Below are 17,376 nucleotides of genomic sequence, written 5' to 3'. Positions count from 1 at the left end.
CTAATCAATGTGATCATGGAGAACGAGCGCCTTAAAACCAAGCTGGATGAAAAAGAATTCCAGCTGAATAAAATACAAAAGAATTACATAACGCCTAAGGATTCTCATCCTGGTTTCTCTCAGCCATCTTTAACATATGCTCAAACCACGCAGCTATACACTCCGACTCAGACAGTAAGATCAATAGCGGGTAAACCTACACAGCAGCAACACGTAATTCTGATTAAGGCGCAGGAGGGCAGCACCTGTGCTACAAGTGAGGAGGTAAAACAAGAGATTAAAGCTAAATTAACCTCAGACATAAAGGATGTCAAGGTTAAATATATGCGGTAAATTCGGGCAAACGGGGTATTAATTGAAACTGCGACCCCTCAAGATCTTGAAAAGATCAAAAACTGTGTCAAATTACAAGGTGGGTTAAAACCTGAATTGCCCAGAAAGTTGGGCCCAACTATTGCGATTTATGATGTTCACAAAGACTCCAAGATTGAGGATATAATAGAAGATATCTATGAGAAAAATTTAAAAGATTATGATTTTACACTTGAGGATGTAAAAGAGCAAATTAAGCCTCGATTTCCAACAAAGCCAAAACCTAATAAGTCCAACATAAATTGGATTTTAGAAGTCACTGGAACGATTCGCAAGATTCTATTGTCTGCTCGTAGAATTTATCTAGGGTGGACATCTCACACGGTTAAGGATTATACCATAGTTCCCAGGTGCTATAAATGCCTGGGATATGGGCACTCAATAAGATCATGTCATCAAGAAGCACAAACATGTGGGCACTGTGGTCTAATCGGTCACAACTTTATAGATTGCCCAAATAAGGAGAAACCAGCTGAATGTCCAAACTGTAAGAAGCGAAAGAAAAAACTGCACCCACTCCTTCAGAGATCCCAAATGCCAAGAGTACTTAAAAGCCGTAGATGCTGTTCGTTCAAAGGCATTCTATGGATAGAAACACAACATCAGGTATTAACTCTAATACTTCACAATCAACAGAAATCAGGTTTTTGCAGCTAAATTGCCAACGATCCATTGCAGTTACAAATGACTTAACAAAAGTGTCGCAAGAACATTTTATTCAGGTTATGGCTCTTCAAGAGCCCTATTCACATAAGGGCCTTCTAAAGGGTTTTCCCATTCACTATAGATTAGTACAATCCAATCCAGCTACGGTTAGAACTGGTGGAAATACCCGATTTCGGATCTGGGCTGCAATTGTCATCTTAGATCCAAGTCTCACAGTTACAAGAATTCCCGGTCTCTGCTCCACCCATGCTGTCTGTGTGTGTTTGGAGGGCCAGTTTGGCCAAGTCTATGCTATCTCATTATACTGTCAATGCTCCCAATACAGAGACTCTATACAACCATTTGTGGACTACCTGGATATGACACTTAATATTCTGCGTGGGAAGAACGTTATTGTGATGATGGATGCAAATGCTGAGTCTACTCTGTGGAGTTCTGCAACTACAAATGAAAAGGGTGAATTAATGGAACACCTAATCTTATCTCACCGCTTAACTATATTAAACACCCCTGGCCATCCACCAACGTGTGTGACACCTATGGGTTCTTCTCACATCGACATCACTCTCGCATCTTCTGCTATTAGTCCGAGACTTTCCAACTGGAAGTTGCACACTAGTTGGTCTACCAGCGATCATAACATCATGACGTTTCAACTTAACTGTGATCATAGGCGATCCAGATTTGATCCTACCGACATACCAAGATTTCACACAAAGAAAGCAAAGTGGGATAAATTTGATTCCTCACTTAAAGACTCCTTTACACAAGACCAAATAGAAAAATTGACCACTCTCACTGCAGATGAACAGGCACGAGTAGTTCAAAACATAATAATTACTGCTTGTAGACAGTCCATGAGATATAGGAAAAGAAAGCCCTACCATGTGCCGTGGTGGTCCTCAGAATTGACACAATTAAAATCATTGACGAAACAGGCAAGAAGAGATTTCCAGAAAGCGAAGAGAGACAGATCTCGTCCCACTTTGGAGGTTGTACTTTTGCAAAACAGATATAAACAAGCCCGTAGAAACTATCACCAGGAAATCTACAAGAGGAAAAAAGCTTCATGGGAGCAACTAGTGAGCACCCAGGGAAACAATTCTCCCTGGGGGCTCGTCTACAGATTAATAAACAATAAAATTCCAACTGGTGAAGTGTTTGCAGCGGTTACAACTACTGATGATCAAGAAACCATATCTTGGGTACCCACTATGAACAGGATCCTAGATGTTATTACATATCAAGAAGAAGAAGAATGCACGGATCCAAAACAGATAGACATCAGAGTGAAAAACGCTAGTTACTTGGGCTCGCCTGTTGAACCCTCTTTTACCTTTGAGGAGATTGATATTGCTATCCAGTCTATGCGTTCGGGCAAATGTCCTGGACTTGATGGCATTGAAGTGGAAGTGCTCAAGCGCGTATGGAAAACGGTTCCTGTAGTTATTGCAACATTATTCAACTCGTGTCTTAATCAAGGTATTTTCCCTGCAATTTGGAAAGTTGCTAACTTAAAAATTCTTCTCAAAAATCCAAAGAAGCCAGAATCTGATCCACTGTCATATAGACCTATTGCCTTGCTCCCAGTTATGGGCAAGGCTCTTGAAAAAGTTATTGCGAGTCGACTTCTGACTACTTATGTTATGAAAGGACTCTCTTCGCCTGTACAGTTCGGTTTTACAAAGGGTAGAGGAACCGAAGATGCCATTGCTTCTCTTTTAGAAATACAGCGGGAAACCACGACTAAATATCTGCTCGGTCTCTTTGTGGACTTCAAAGGGGCCTTTGACACTCTTTGGTGGCAAAGTGCCCTGGAGAGGTTCCGGGAGGCCGAAGTGTCTTCATCTATATACCGGTTGCTGATGAGCTACTTTTCGCAGCGCTCGCTAGTTATTAAGAGTGGTTCCATTCAAGTGTCAAGAAAAGTTACCAGAGGGTGTCCACAGGGGTCTATTCTTGGGCCCCTGTGCTGGAACATAGTGTTCGACTCCTGGTTAAATAAACATTTTGATGCAACAACCATGATCTCATATGCAGACGACCTAACCATCATGGTCCAAGGAAACTCCAGGAAGTCTCTCGAAGATGTTGCCAACCGGGTACTGCAAGAGCTGTCTGTGTGGTCTGACGAGCATAAACTCCAGATATCTACAAGTAAAATGTCCCAGATGTTGCTTAAAGGCAGGTTAGACAGAGGCCGTCCCCCTTAAATAAAATATAAAGGACAAGCTATTAAATACAGTTCAATCACAAAATACTTGGGAATTATTCTGGATGATGGTTTGAGTTTTATACCCCATGCAAAATACATTAAAGAAAAATGCAAGTCATTATTATCTAGATTGAGACAAGTAACACGACAAGAGTGGGGCCTTAAAGGTCACTCACTGAGATTAAAGGTCACTCACTGAGATTGTATTATAACTGTATATTCCTGCCCATTATCACATATGGTGCTGGTGCCTGGGGTTATAGGGCAACCAAGTGTGCCATTGTCAAACAGCTATTACAAGCACAGCGTGCCGCCCTTCTTATGTTATCCAGAGCTTGTAGGACAATTTCTACTGCAGCTTTACAGCTCCTGACAGGAAGGATGCCAATACAATATGAGGTCCAGTATAGATATTTGAGATACCACCTGAAAAAGGCACATCCTACTTCTCTTGATAACGTGGAACTTGACCTGAATGTTCCAATAACAACAGAAAAGGAAAGATTGCGCACTATTTATGTAAATAAGTGGCAGGCTGACTGGTCTGTATCGGAGACAGGAAAGGTGACAAGAGAGTATTTGCCGAATGTAAGGGAATTCAGGAAAAGGGAACTATTGTGGTTTGCTCCTGGACTATATGGAACATACCTTCTGTCAGGTCACGGCAGCCTCAATAGCAAGCTGTATAAACTTGGACTGTCTCCTTCCCCTCTTTGTCTCTGTGGAGGTGAAGAGGACGCAGATCACATCCTCTTGGAGTGTCACTATTATACCGACTTACGGAATGAACTACAACTCATTACTGGTTCTTATGACAGGGAGAATAAGCCTTCTCTGATCCAATCACAAGATGCATTTGAAGCTTTTAACTTATTTGCAACACGAGCATTTAAGCGACGAGAGGAAACGAGAGCTGCTGCCCTGAGATAGCCTGAACCCGGATCAAGAGAAAGACTTGAACAACGACTGAAATTATCTCTGAAGACTTGAACAAGGACTGCATTATTTCTTAAGACTTGATCAAAGACTGATATTATTTCTAAAGACTTTCAGACTTTCACAAGAACTGCTAACCAGAAAGAATTCATTAATATAAAGTATTTCAATATTTCAAAGAAGCTTCAACTGCTACTTCCTGCATTTTGTCTCACGAACTTGAGGTGATACATCAGGATGGAAACTAAATCCTTATCGATTGGAATGACGAACCTACTGTGTTAGAAATCGTAAATAGTGTTTATAGTATGTCGTTTGACTCTATTTCTAGTGTATTTCTAGTGCTTCAGTTGTGCCATGCCATTGAATACCTATCTAACAATGAAATTAAGCGATTGCTGCAACTACCGAACCTTCTCCTGGTCCGTTGTAGAGTTCTGATATGCCTTTGCTCCTAGAGGATCTCCTATCAAACGATGGGAGTGCCAAAGAAATCTTCAACGTTGAAAGAGCTTCCCTTGAAGCTGAAGGATCTATTGAGGATGCGCCTCGACATCTCCTAATCCTGCTCACAGGATAGGAACTGCTAATCCTAAATTAGGATAGGATTGCACCGCGACATGTGCCTTCTACAAAGGCTGAAAATTGCCTCCACCTTTTTTTTTTTTTTTTTCTCTCTCACTTTTATCTTTTCTCAATTTCTCTTAACTTCCTTTTATTACGGCGGGTCCCTTCTCTGACCCCCCGCTGCACTTCTTTACTTCCGCACCACCCTAACTTTTCCAGCTATTTTTATTTATTTATTTTATTATTTTTGTTTTATTTTATTATTATTATTATTATTTTATTTATTTATTTTATTTTATTTTATTATTTTATTTTATTTTATTTTTTTTTTTATTTATTTATTATTATTTTTTTTTTTTATATATATATATATTTTTTTTTTCCCGAACTTTGCCTATCCTGGAACTTTGTTCCGGTATAGACTAGCATGAAGGTAGTAGATCCTGGCCGCCTCCACGTGGCGGGGATGGGGGGTGGGACGCTGTGACCTGGTGTTGCTGCTTCCCACTTGCTAAGAGCCGGGTACCTGCCGACTACATAACAACAGAACACATCATAACATTTACACACACAACAACTACATACAAATGGCCGGTTCTGGCGTGAGCCTCAAAACAAGAAGTAGTAGCGGCTAATGGGGGAAACCCTGGGGTCCGCCACAACAACACATGAATATCCCCCTGTAGCAAATTCAGGTGAAGCAGATGAAGGAGATCTACAGAGAGCCAAATGGAAAGTTTGAAACCACCCCGGAAAGCAAAGGAAAGAAAAAAGATAGAAGTAGGTGAGATATTATTAAGTACTGTAAGTTAACAAGGACTGTTAGTGAAACAGTATACTGATTAATTAAATTATCTCTTAAGTAAATTATATATATACTAACAGAGTTTAATTAAAAAAAAGGGTTATTGTAAAATGCCAGAGAAACGAAAGATGAGTAATAGATTAAATTGTTGTTCAAATGATTATATGTTAGAAGGATAATAAAGTTTATAGTGAGCATCTTCGAATGTTCTAAGGATAGATTATTGAATATAGTGTTTGTATTAATGAAGAATTGTTGGTCCAACTGAAAGACTAATAACAAATAGAGACTTTAGGAAAGTTAAGATTGGTCTTCAGTGTATTGTAACAGAATGGCGAGAACACAGAGTATAATGATGAAAGTAGCGTATTGATGGTTAATATAAGAATAATATATGCGAGGTATCCTTGATTTAACTTTGTATGCATATTACATGTTTTTTGTTTGTTAATTTGTGAGTTGTTATTCCTGAACACTCAGCCTTTTCGAAGGGAATTATAATTAATTGAGAAGTTCCCTCGAATCTGGAATTCTCCTAGGAAGTAAACTGAGATGCGTAAGTGGGGGAAATAAGCATAAAGTGGACAAACACAATAGGGAACAAAACGAAATAAAGAATAAGAACAATAAAACAATAACTAAATATATAAACAATGAACCTTCATTTCATCCCCCACAGTATGCAGTTTGAAGTGCGTAAATGTTCTCTTTTCTTTTTAATATATTCGCCGTCCTAAACCGTTCACAGTCTGAACTGGGTCACCCCCCCTCCCAGCATTTCGCAGCTCTATTACAGAAAGTAATTGGGAACCCTCTTTCGGACAGAAAGGGGTTTTATAAATCTCTTCGAAGCAATTTTCAGATAATCTGAAAGAAATGGTAATGATCGTAATAGGGGGAGCTGTTGATGTTCTCTTTTCTCTGAAGTCACCGCAATAATTTTTCCGGGAAATTATTAAAGTGAAACTAAGTTTTCAGTGCACCGTTGCTACAACTCGCCGCTGATTCTAAAAATATTTACGTTTCAAAAACACACCGGCATAAATCACTCCGTCATTCCGATCAAGGTCAAGTGTGCATGATTGATGCAACTAACTGACATACACACGAAATATCTCTCTCTCGACATGTACGCGCTCTAACACAATTTTTTGATAAACTCGAAGAGGAAACCTCACTGTCTGCTCATCCACGAATGCTGATTGCACAAAATACGCTTCAACTGCTTTTTAAATGCCCGTTAATCCCTTGTGTTATTCAGCTTTAGCGGATGCTCTTTATTTATTGTGAGCTTCCATCGAAAAGAATTCCACGGCCAAGTTACTTTTAAAAAAAACGACGATTGTCCTAAGTCTAAAAGAAATGCAAATTTAACTTTAGGATGTTTAAAAGTAAAAGCATTAATAACTTTCAGATGGCACACTGCTCGCCTTTAAATATTTCAACTTGCCCTTTTAACAACTGCTTTCTGCGAACATTAATTAATAAAACCAAGTTGATCCAGAATAACTCGCTGCTCACTTACTATAAATGTAATCCATTTAGTCTCTTAAATTAATTAGTATCAATATAAAATGATACAATTTAATTATATCGAAAATGATGACCATTTTTTTAGGTCATTCAGATAAGACTTTTCATTAAGAGTTAACACTTTATACTGCTTTTATAAATTTCTTCTTTAATTTATTGCGCAATATAAAATTAATCGCTGTGAGTGGTAGAAATCTGTAGAAACGCTAATAAATAAATAGAAACAGCATTTTTCAAAATAACAAAACTGAATAAATAAATAAAAATTGCTTTTTTACTACAATAGATAGCTTGTGGTGCCATCTATTGTAGATATTGGAAATTCCCTAATTGAAAATTGCAAAATTATGTTTTTAAATATAGACACTTCAAATACTTCAAAATTAAAAATACTTCAAAACTAAAGAAAATTAGCGGCCAGCATTTAGAGAAGCAATGAAAGCAATAACTAGAAATGAAAAATTGTACTACAATTTTGGAAAGTTCGTTAATAAAATTTTATTTTTAATAATCGAGTGCACACACGCACATGTCCACATAATAATCGAGTACGTACAAGATTACCGACGCATATAACAAAGTGGGGGCCCCTCAGGTCCATTCTGAACTCTGGCTATAGAAAAGTATAGAGAAAAAATGGAATGAGATCGAAATGAGATCGAATTCATTCATCGGTCGTGGCAAACAGTAATGGATAAAAAATAAGCGCATCTAGTTACGGTCCCCTACTTCTGTGGGATCCCTGAAGGCGCGTTAATAATCTAATTATATTCTATAAATAGTTGAAACTGCAACGATTCTCCTCACTTTCTTTAAAATTATTTCTATATATACTGCCTAAACGTTACGTAAGATTAAATTGATTTGAGAAGACGTAAATATAATATTTCACGCGCGCACTAGAGGGCAGCACAATCGAAATAATTCTGTAAATATTTGAACTGCGAAAGGCTAAATTCGCTAAATCTAAAAACTATTTATCGCTCAGTTTTTTCTTTGTTTGAATTAAAGAGACGATTTTAACGCAAAAATGAAACAAACAATAGATAATTATCGTGTAATTTAAAATAGTAAAATATGACAAAAAATATAAGTAAAATAGTATTAAAAATAGTATATTATAAGACGTTTGTAAAAATGAAAGATTTTACAATTTTACGACCGATTTAAGAAATATCTTTTATCAATAAAATCATCCGTTTTCCTAAAATAAGCTGCTAAAAAAAATTATTTATATTTCTTTTTTTTTTAAACAAAATAAGGTATATTTTAACTCGAGTGACTTTAAAATTGTCAATATATAATTAAAAATAGTATATTACGTTAATTTAACTATTTTGGGAAAATGAATGACCTAGAGCAATTTCCACTTTTAACAACACACAAAAAACGCTCGAATTTTCCATAAAATCGTTCATTTTCCTAATATACAAAAATCGCTCACACGCAAAATTTAAAAAAGTATAATAATAATAAAATTAATTAAATTATTCGTATTGTACTCAAGATTTATTCTTAAATCAGTTATTTTTTAGTAGAAAGGATATATAGGATACCCGTTACTTGGTAGGAATCATAGGTTACCTACCAAGTAACGGGTAGGACCACCTTTTCGCCTGGTTAAGTGCAGTCACGTGGCATTAAATCCACTAGTTCACGAAACCGTTCCACGGGTATTTCCATCCATGCTTGCTGCACCGCTCTCTATAATTCCGTGTCGCATTCCTGGGTGGAGGATCCAAAGCTGGAACGTACCTTTCCATAGCATTCCAAAGATGCTCCACATAGTTCATGTCCGGAGTACAGGGAATCCATTCCATGGCAGTAAAATCTGCGGACTGCTCTTCGAACCATGTTCTAGTCACCCTGGCCCTGTGGGGAAGCGCCTCATCCTGATGGAAGGGTCCATTGCCCTGTGGGTACACGATCATCTTCCTCCCAACTGTTGTTCAAGGAAGAGTCTGTTGTATAGTAAGAGCAGGTGGTCCATGGATTTTGGTGAAAGGTGTTTGATCATTTCATAATCGATACCAATTGGTAAAACAGCGTTAGCTTTTGTAAGGTTATCAGTGCTGTTTTCAGCTCGTGGACGGTAAGAGGCCCATTATACGGGTGAAAACCCTTAGATGCAAAATTAAGAGCCTATTTTGAGTAGAAAATGTTTCCCCAAGAGCATTGGCTATTGCAGTGGGTTCTGCAATAGTACATTCATTACATTCCAGGACTAGTGAGAGGTATTCAGTGTACTTACCCTTCATTTTCAGCACGTTTTTCCAGACAACCTTACAGCTCGTTAATAGAAAAATGTAAAACGGATCCAAAATCCATTGATTCCTCTGACGTCGGATATAACGTGCTTTAGCCCATGCGCGTTTAAAAGTTATGATTGATTACGGTGAGATATCGACGCAATGTCTCCCTTGCTTTGTTTTGCACCTTTTTTGCTGCTTTGCATTCTAAAATCCATCATGGATTAAGAAATGATGGAAACCGGGTGGATTTTTTTGGAATTGCAATTGCAGTTGCGTGGAAGATCTTTCGGTGATGTACGTGACTTCATCATTGATAGGCTCCTGACTGTAGCGATGTCAAAATTTGGCAAATCTTGAAAGGCATTCCAGTCAGCCTGATTAATCTTCCACTGCGGTAAACTTAAAGGAAGGCTCGGTCTCCCACTATGAAAGCAGTGTATCCCGGGGAAGTAGTCACTTGGGAAGCCCTAAACCAATGTGATCCACAGCTCGGGCTGCACTTTCTTATCTGCTGGCTGCAGTCTATTGCTCGAACTGCAGCGTCAAAAACAGTTTCAATCTCCTGTCGAAGCAAAGCATGGTGGACCCAAGATCTCAGCCTTAAATTTCGGAATAAACAAAGACTACATACAAAATGGAAAGCAAAATCAGACCCACTAGACAGGATTGCATACTCAAGAGCCTGTGCAAAGTTCAATAGAAGCAAATCTGAAGCCATTAATGCCTACATCGACAAAACAGTCAAGATCGGGAAGACACCGTTTAAGGCAATTCATGACGAATTTCCTCAACAACTTAATCCAATTGCTTGGCTAGACTACATCACAAGATTTAAGCCAAAGTCAGCGTCAGACCTTAAGAGCATTCACAACAGTTGTCAGCGAGATGTCCTCTCTTCCATCATCATCATCACAAAAAGAGAGCTTGTACAGAACATCAATGATATCCCACCAACGTCTGCACTGGATATGATGGGGTCCCACAGTTCATTCTTAAGAGCGTTAGTGTTTTCATCATTGATGCATTCCTAGGTATCTTTAATGGAATCTTCACAATGCAAAGTTTCCCAACAGCCTGGAATCAATATATTGCCCGACCAATCCCCAAAACACAAGGAGCGACATCGTTTTCACAATTCAGGCCAATAATGAAAGCCTCATGTCTCCTCAAAGTCATGGAGAAGTGCCTTTTTCCCATCCTAACCAGCCAGGTTTTGCCAAGTGAATCACTATACATTCATTATGCCTTGAAATGCATAATGACTTGAAGCTCCTCTATCGGATCAACGGGACCGCCCGACCTGATTCTGTTTCTGAAACCATTAGCCTTAAGAATCTGATTACATACTTGGCACAGTTTTCTCTTAAGATAAATCCAAACAAATATTCACAAATGGTATTCTCAAATCAAACCCAATGCAACTAAACCAGGAAATCCAAGGAACCCCCATCACCCCAGTCACCAAGCACAAAGATCTCGGCGTTATATTCGACCCTAAACTCAGTTTCAAACACCATGTTGCAGACATTCACAACAAAGTCTGCAGAGCAAGATGGCTTGCCAAACAACACCTCCTTCATGTCACAGAGCCTGAGTACACGCTCCAATACATATACCGGTTTCTGCAGCCAGCCATCACCTAAGGTTCAGAAATCTGGGAGTGGGCAACGAAAACCACGCTAAAAACCATTGCATCTGATGAGTAGTGGCTTCTTCGGTGGATCCTCTTCAAGAGTAAACTGCCACCACTCATACATACTTCAGATATCACCGAACTTCTAAATTACAGAAAAGTCTCCAAACGGATATTCGCCCTCCGCTTGCTTGTGTCAATTAAAATGATAGCGGGTGAAGTCAATACGCCAAGTTTTTGGCAGATGTGCAATTGGAGGATCCCCAAAACCCTTAAGAGCCCTCCCCTCTCTGCAGTCTGTGGCGTGGAGGCTCAGAATAGGGGATAGATTCCTGCCCATGGAGATTTAGTATTAGTATTTTAGTATTTTAGTATTAGTAACGGCCGCATGGTGCAAGAAAGCCTATGGCTTATGCTGCACCAGCCAAAAAAAAAAAAAAAAAAAAAAAAAATCCGAACAAAACAATGATAAAAACAAAAAAAAAAAAATAATAATAAATAAATAACTAAATAATAATAATTAATAAATAAAAAAAATAAAATAAAAAGGAAATTAAACCTATCATCCTATGTGCTTCCCTTACCCGAAAGTACTATCCAGATGACCTTTGAATTTCCCCAAACTGTCGGCCTCTACCACCCATGAAGGCAACTTATTCCAGTAATTTATAACTCGCTGGCTAAAATAGAACTTCCTGCAATCCAATCTAAACATTTCCCCCCGTAACTTGAATTTATGTCCCCTAGTTCTAGCATCATTTATAATCTTGAAAATTTTGTCCTCATTCATTTTACTGATGCCTCTCAGAGCCTTAAACACCTCAATCAAATCTCCTCTAAGGTGTCTAGTTTCCAAACTCTGCAGCCCACATATTCGAAGTCTTTCTTCATAAGGACGCCCTTTTGCCGATCTCACCAGGCGAGTTACCCTTCTTTGCACCCTTTCAAGAAGCTCGATGTCTTTCTTCAGGTGCGGTCTCCATACTTGAACACAGTATTCCAAGTGTGGTCTAACATAAGCCTTATATAATGGGATTATCACGTCCCTATCCACAGATGCTCCACAATATCCAGGAGATGGATGTGGACTACAAAAAGTTCATAGAGGACAAATCGTACAGAAGACGCATCATCAGGGAACAGCATTCGTCTTTAACCGAGTGACTGCCATCGTCTTTTCATCGCTTTTCATTTCCCATGTTGATATCAATTTTAAATGTAAAATATGTAATTATACGATTTATGTCCTAATATATGTTTTAAGTAATTCTTCTTGTATAAGTTATTTAATGTTAAACCCCTAGCATTGTCGCTGTTGTGGGTATTATTGCATCAGGCAATCATGTAACCAATCACTGCCTGCAATAAAGATATTTGATAGCTTCCATACGGGTTCATGCCACCCCCCCAGCTAAAGAAAGGGAGGAAGGCAGTGGAGCAGATAGAAAGATCAACGGCTGAAGGCATATGGGTAGGTATGTGGAAAAAGGTTTTTTCCCCACATTTGGAGGGAGAGGTTGTCATCAGTGAGCATATGAGTAGTATCGGGAGAGTATTTGAACAGAATGCTTTTCAGTACATGCATTTGACTTGACCATGTCTTGAAGGGGTCAGGAAAAAATTTTTACTTTCTGGAATTAATTTGTTTTTCCCTCGGTAGATGGCTTTAGTTGTAATTTCAGAATTTAATTTTCAGATTATTATTTTTATTTTGGGGCGGGACCGGAACTGGGATCATTGATGTCCAGGAGGTTTCAACGTAGTCTTTGAATGTATCAGTTGTGATGTCATAGTGAATTTTGTGAATATTTTTAGCATGAAATTTGTAGAGTTGAATTGTGGTCTTAATTGGGAAGGTCTATTTGAAGTGGTTATGCTGTTGGGGAGGGTCTTCTTCTTCTGGGAAGTTTATTTTGGATTGGTTATGCTGTGTGAGGGCCGATGCCACCTGGCCGTCGCCCACCACGTAGCCCATCGCGTCGCAGACGCTGCACCTTGTGAGAGGGATGAAAAATATTTTTTCCCCTCTGAAAGATAAAAAATTCCTTGCTGTTTCCATCTGTTGTTGAGACCTGAAAATAAAATTATCTGTATTCTTAGTTTTTCTTGACGAAAGATCCATCTGTTCTTAAAAAGTTGAAAAAAAAATTAACCTGTTTGTATGCTTGGAGTTTATGAAGTTAATCTGCAATGATTGTTATTTTTTCAAAAACTAGAATTTGTGAATATCAAGAACTAGACAATTAGATTTTATTGTTGTTGTATTGTTCTTCTTTGGAATTAAAATGGATATTTGCCCATTCTCGACCCTAACGACACACACACGCGAAAATCACATGGCGATTTATTCTCCTTAATGGCTAGATTTTAGTCCTTTTTCAGGTGATTGAACATAAATGAGTTTACTTACATATAACAGCAGAACACAAATTCAATCTGAAATTGAATCTGAAAGAAATGCTAACTGAAGCAATCCACTCTAGATATCAAGAAATCCAAGCAGAGACTAAGCCTGATGCCCGACAACAAAAGAATACGGATCTCATAACAAATGTTCCCGAAATTGTAATAAAAAGAAAAATATCCTATGCCCAGAGCGGTCCCATGGTGGTCCAAGGAGCTGCAGGAATTGAGAAGGAGGCAGCGAGAAGAAGAAAGGACTTCCAGCGAGCCCGTAGAATGTAGCCGGCACCCAAGGTTGAGGCACTAAAACAATTATACAGGACAGCAAGAAACCAGTATACAGACAAGATTCAGAGAAGAATAACGGAAAACAATGACCCCTACGGAGTGTGTACAAAGCCACAACAGAAATTTGGAGACTCTATGTAAAACAACAAAAGAAATACGTGATGGTTATTTTTTATCGATTTTGAGGGCGCTTTCGACCCACTCTGGTGGGAGGAGCGCCCTCAGGTCACTTCGAGAGGCAGAATGTGATGATTTACTATATCAGGTTATTAGATCAAATTTTTCAAATAGGCAGATAAAAGTCATCTCACAACATTTGGTATTTTCAAAATTCATTTCCAGAGGATGCCTACAAGGCTCGGTCCTTGGGCATCTCCTCTGGAATTCTGTTTTAGAACAATGGTTCAAAGAAATCCTGGATAATTTGCTGGAATGGTCTAGAATAAACAAATTAAACATTTCTGAGACGAAAACTAAAATGATGATCTTCAACAATAAACTGGATTATAACAGACCTCCTAAACTTCATATCAACAATGTCCAAATTCTTTATGTTTCTCAAAATAAATATCTTGGTCTCTTAATTGATGATAAATTTTCTTTTATCCCCCATGTAAAGAACTTAGCTGAAAAGATTAACAAGTTTACTGCCAATATGATTAGGCTCTCAAGAGCTGAATGGGGTAAAGTTTGACCTTCATGTCACAGTGAAGCCCAAACTTTTATCATTGCAGAGAAAGATATTGGCAACACACAGGAACAACATCAACCAGTGATCTCAGGTTGTAATTCGATTGACCTTTATGTGGCATACCGAGGCATGATTTCTAACTTAAAGAAAGCTTTGCCCACTCAAATCCTCGACATTGCAAGATATCTAGCCCAGGACATTCGGCAGGAGAAAATTAATCTTTGGACAAAATTCACTGCGAAGTGGAAATACAGATGGCAATCCAGTGAAACAGGACTCACTACCAGGGAGTTCATTGAAGACGCAACGTTTGCTGTAAATAAGAAAGTTATGGGATGGTTTTATCCTTCAATGACAACGTCATATTTAATAACTGGACATGGTTCACTGCGGGATAAATTGTGTAAATTTGGACTTGAACCTGACCCTTTGTGTTTCTGTGGGGCAGTAGAAGATTGTTCTGCTTCATTGCCCCGCTTATGACGACTTCAGACAAGAACTATTTAACAGCACTCAACCTATTAGGACTGACAACCTCGATATTTTGATTCAAGATGCCAAGAACTTTGCAGCATTCCAATTCTTTTCTGACAAGTCCAAAATTTCAAAATAAGACGTGTTTACTAATTGTTTACTAATTCTAGAAGTGGACAGTAGACTGATGTATTCACGAACTTATATTTCTACCTTACTAGGTCAAACAGCTGTTAACTTAGAAACTAAATGTTGTGTTCTTAAATTTGTAATAATATAGAATGTATATAATGGTATTAACTATACATAGAATTTTTTATTTATTTATATTTTCCCTCGGGTTGGGCAGCCTGAGGGCTCCTGTCCTTTGGTATTGCACTCCTTCCACTGGATGACAAATTGGTGCAGCAGCACTAGATAATAGATATTCTTTAGATATTAAAGAAACTAATATGTAAAAAGGCCGCGGTTCGAATCCCGTCGATGACGCGAGGAATATTAAAGAATCCGCAAAAATCACAGGAGCTTCCAGTCATACAGACCTATTGCCCTACTGTCTGTCCCCAGTAAAGTGTTGGAACAACTCCTTCGAACAAGATTAGAGGGCGCATTATAAGTCGACAGGGCTTATGGCATTGGGTCAATACCGCTTTAAGAAGGCAAATCCACTGCTGACGCTCTGCAGAATATTATTACAGCAGTCAGAAGCTGCGAATCGAAATATTTCCTGGTCATCCGTGGACTTCGCCCGGGCATTCGAAGCCTAATGGTGGGCAAGTGTTATGGAGAACCTCCACAACTGTATCAAATCTTATCTAGCGAACAGGTACGTCATGGTCAAAACCTTCTACAGTCAAGCGAGACGGCAACTGCACCGAGGATCTCCGCGAGTTTCGGTACTGGACCCCCTGCTGTGGAATTACGTGTTGGATGATTTCTTAAATATTGACCTGTGGGAGGTTCGGTCGCAGGCTTATGAGGACAATTTGATCCTTATGTTCCGGGCGCACTCTAGGGCACTTCTGGAAAGCCATACAAACCATGCCTGGAAAAATTGCAGGATTGGACCTCCCACAACCAGCTAAGCATCTCACCTGCCAAGACTTGTTCTGTGCTACTGAAAGGCACACTACAAGAAAGGAGAAAGCTACAAATAAAGATACAGGTTACTACCATCAAACTGCAGCCATCACTATCAAGGAGTAGTCCCAAATAAAAATCTATCCTTCCTACCACATTTGATCCATATTCATAAGAAGATTACTAACTACACCGCCCTTGTGGCCAGGGTGACCCGCCACTGGGGCCTCAAGAAGCGCTCCATGGCGGTCTTCTATAAGGCAGTATTCATCCCCGTCGTCACATATGCCTTCGGGGAATGCAGATGGTTGTTAACAGTTGTCAATTGAAACCATAGAGCACTCAATCCTTCTAACAATAATCGGAGCATGCCGTACAGTCTCAACTCATGCCCTGCAGGTCCTGGCCGGTGTGCTTCCTTTAGATTTGGAAATTGTACTTACTGTTCTTGTTCACCAACTCTCCAAGGGGAAAAATGGACACAATCCTAGGCTTCACGCTGAATCCACTTAAGAAGAGGAAGGCTGAGAAAAAGAGATTAATCATTCATCTAACTGAAATCTGGCAACCTAGATGGGCCGAGTCCACGAATGGCGCCATTCCACGGAAATTTATCCCTGATGTCCAAAAGGTGTATCCCAAAGGCCCGACCTGGTTCTCTCCGGGCTTTTAAACAATATTCCTCCTGAAGGGACATGGCTCTATTAGAGCAAAACGCCAGCCTTTCACATAACGGATAACCCACTCTGCAATTGTGAGTCTCGAGAAACATGGAAACATTTGATGTACAAGTGCCCACGCTGTGAGGACCTTAATTGCATGAGGATGCATGACGTATGTGGACCTTAGACGCATCTTAATTACCCAGATCCATTATCTCCCGCAAGGGGAAGAAAGATACCTATTCGAGAATGAAGAGCATTACCGTGCCTTCTACACTTTCACCCAAGAACTTTTCACAAGGCAGAACTCTTCTTCAACCTACGACAGCACAGGAGACCCAAGCAATCCTAGAACATGCTGACCATAATTCAAACTGGATAACATCGCCAAACTCCGAAGCCCGTGCAACTACGAAACTGAAAGCCTGAAAATTCCCCTGGAACCGAGTAACGGCATCTGATAGCACTGTTGGAACTAGACTCCTTCCTAGGACGGAACCTGCACTTCTTACGTGTCTGTGTCATCAAGCTGGAAGCCATTAAATTCAACCTGAATGAGATCAATGCCCCACTTAATGCTGCATCACTGATTTTGACACCACCCATTAGATTTAGTAAGAATATCCTGGACGGGACCCTGTCCCATGGATGGAAACTTTGGACCTGATCTGACCAATTGGACAATACTCACTGCCGTGACTGAGATCTGCAGATTCTCAGCGTCCTGCTATCTTTTCGCTGACCTGATCTTCAGCGTCTGGACTGCGATCACCGGATTTGTCAAGTTTGCAGCTTGCTG

Source organism: Mastigoproctus giganteus, chromosome 14 (assembly GCF_048544385.1).
Source record: "Mastigoproctus giganteus isolate SK-2022 chromosome 14, ASM4854438v1, whole genome shotgun sequence".
NCBI classification, from domain to species: Eukaryota; Metazoa; Arthropoda; class Arachnida; order Uropygi; family Thelyphonidae; genus Mastigoproctus; species Mastigoproctus giganteus.
Note: the sequence above shows the minus strand (reverse complement) of the source record.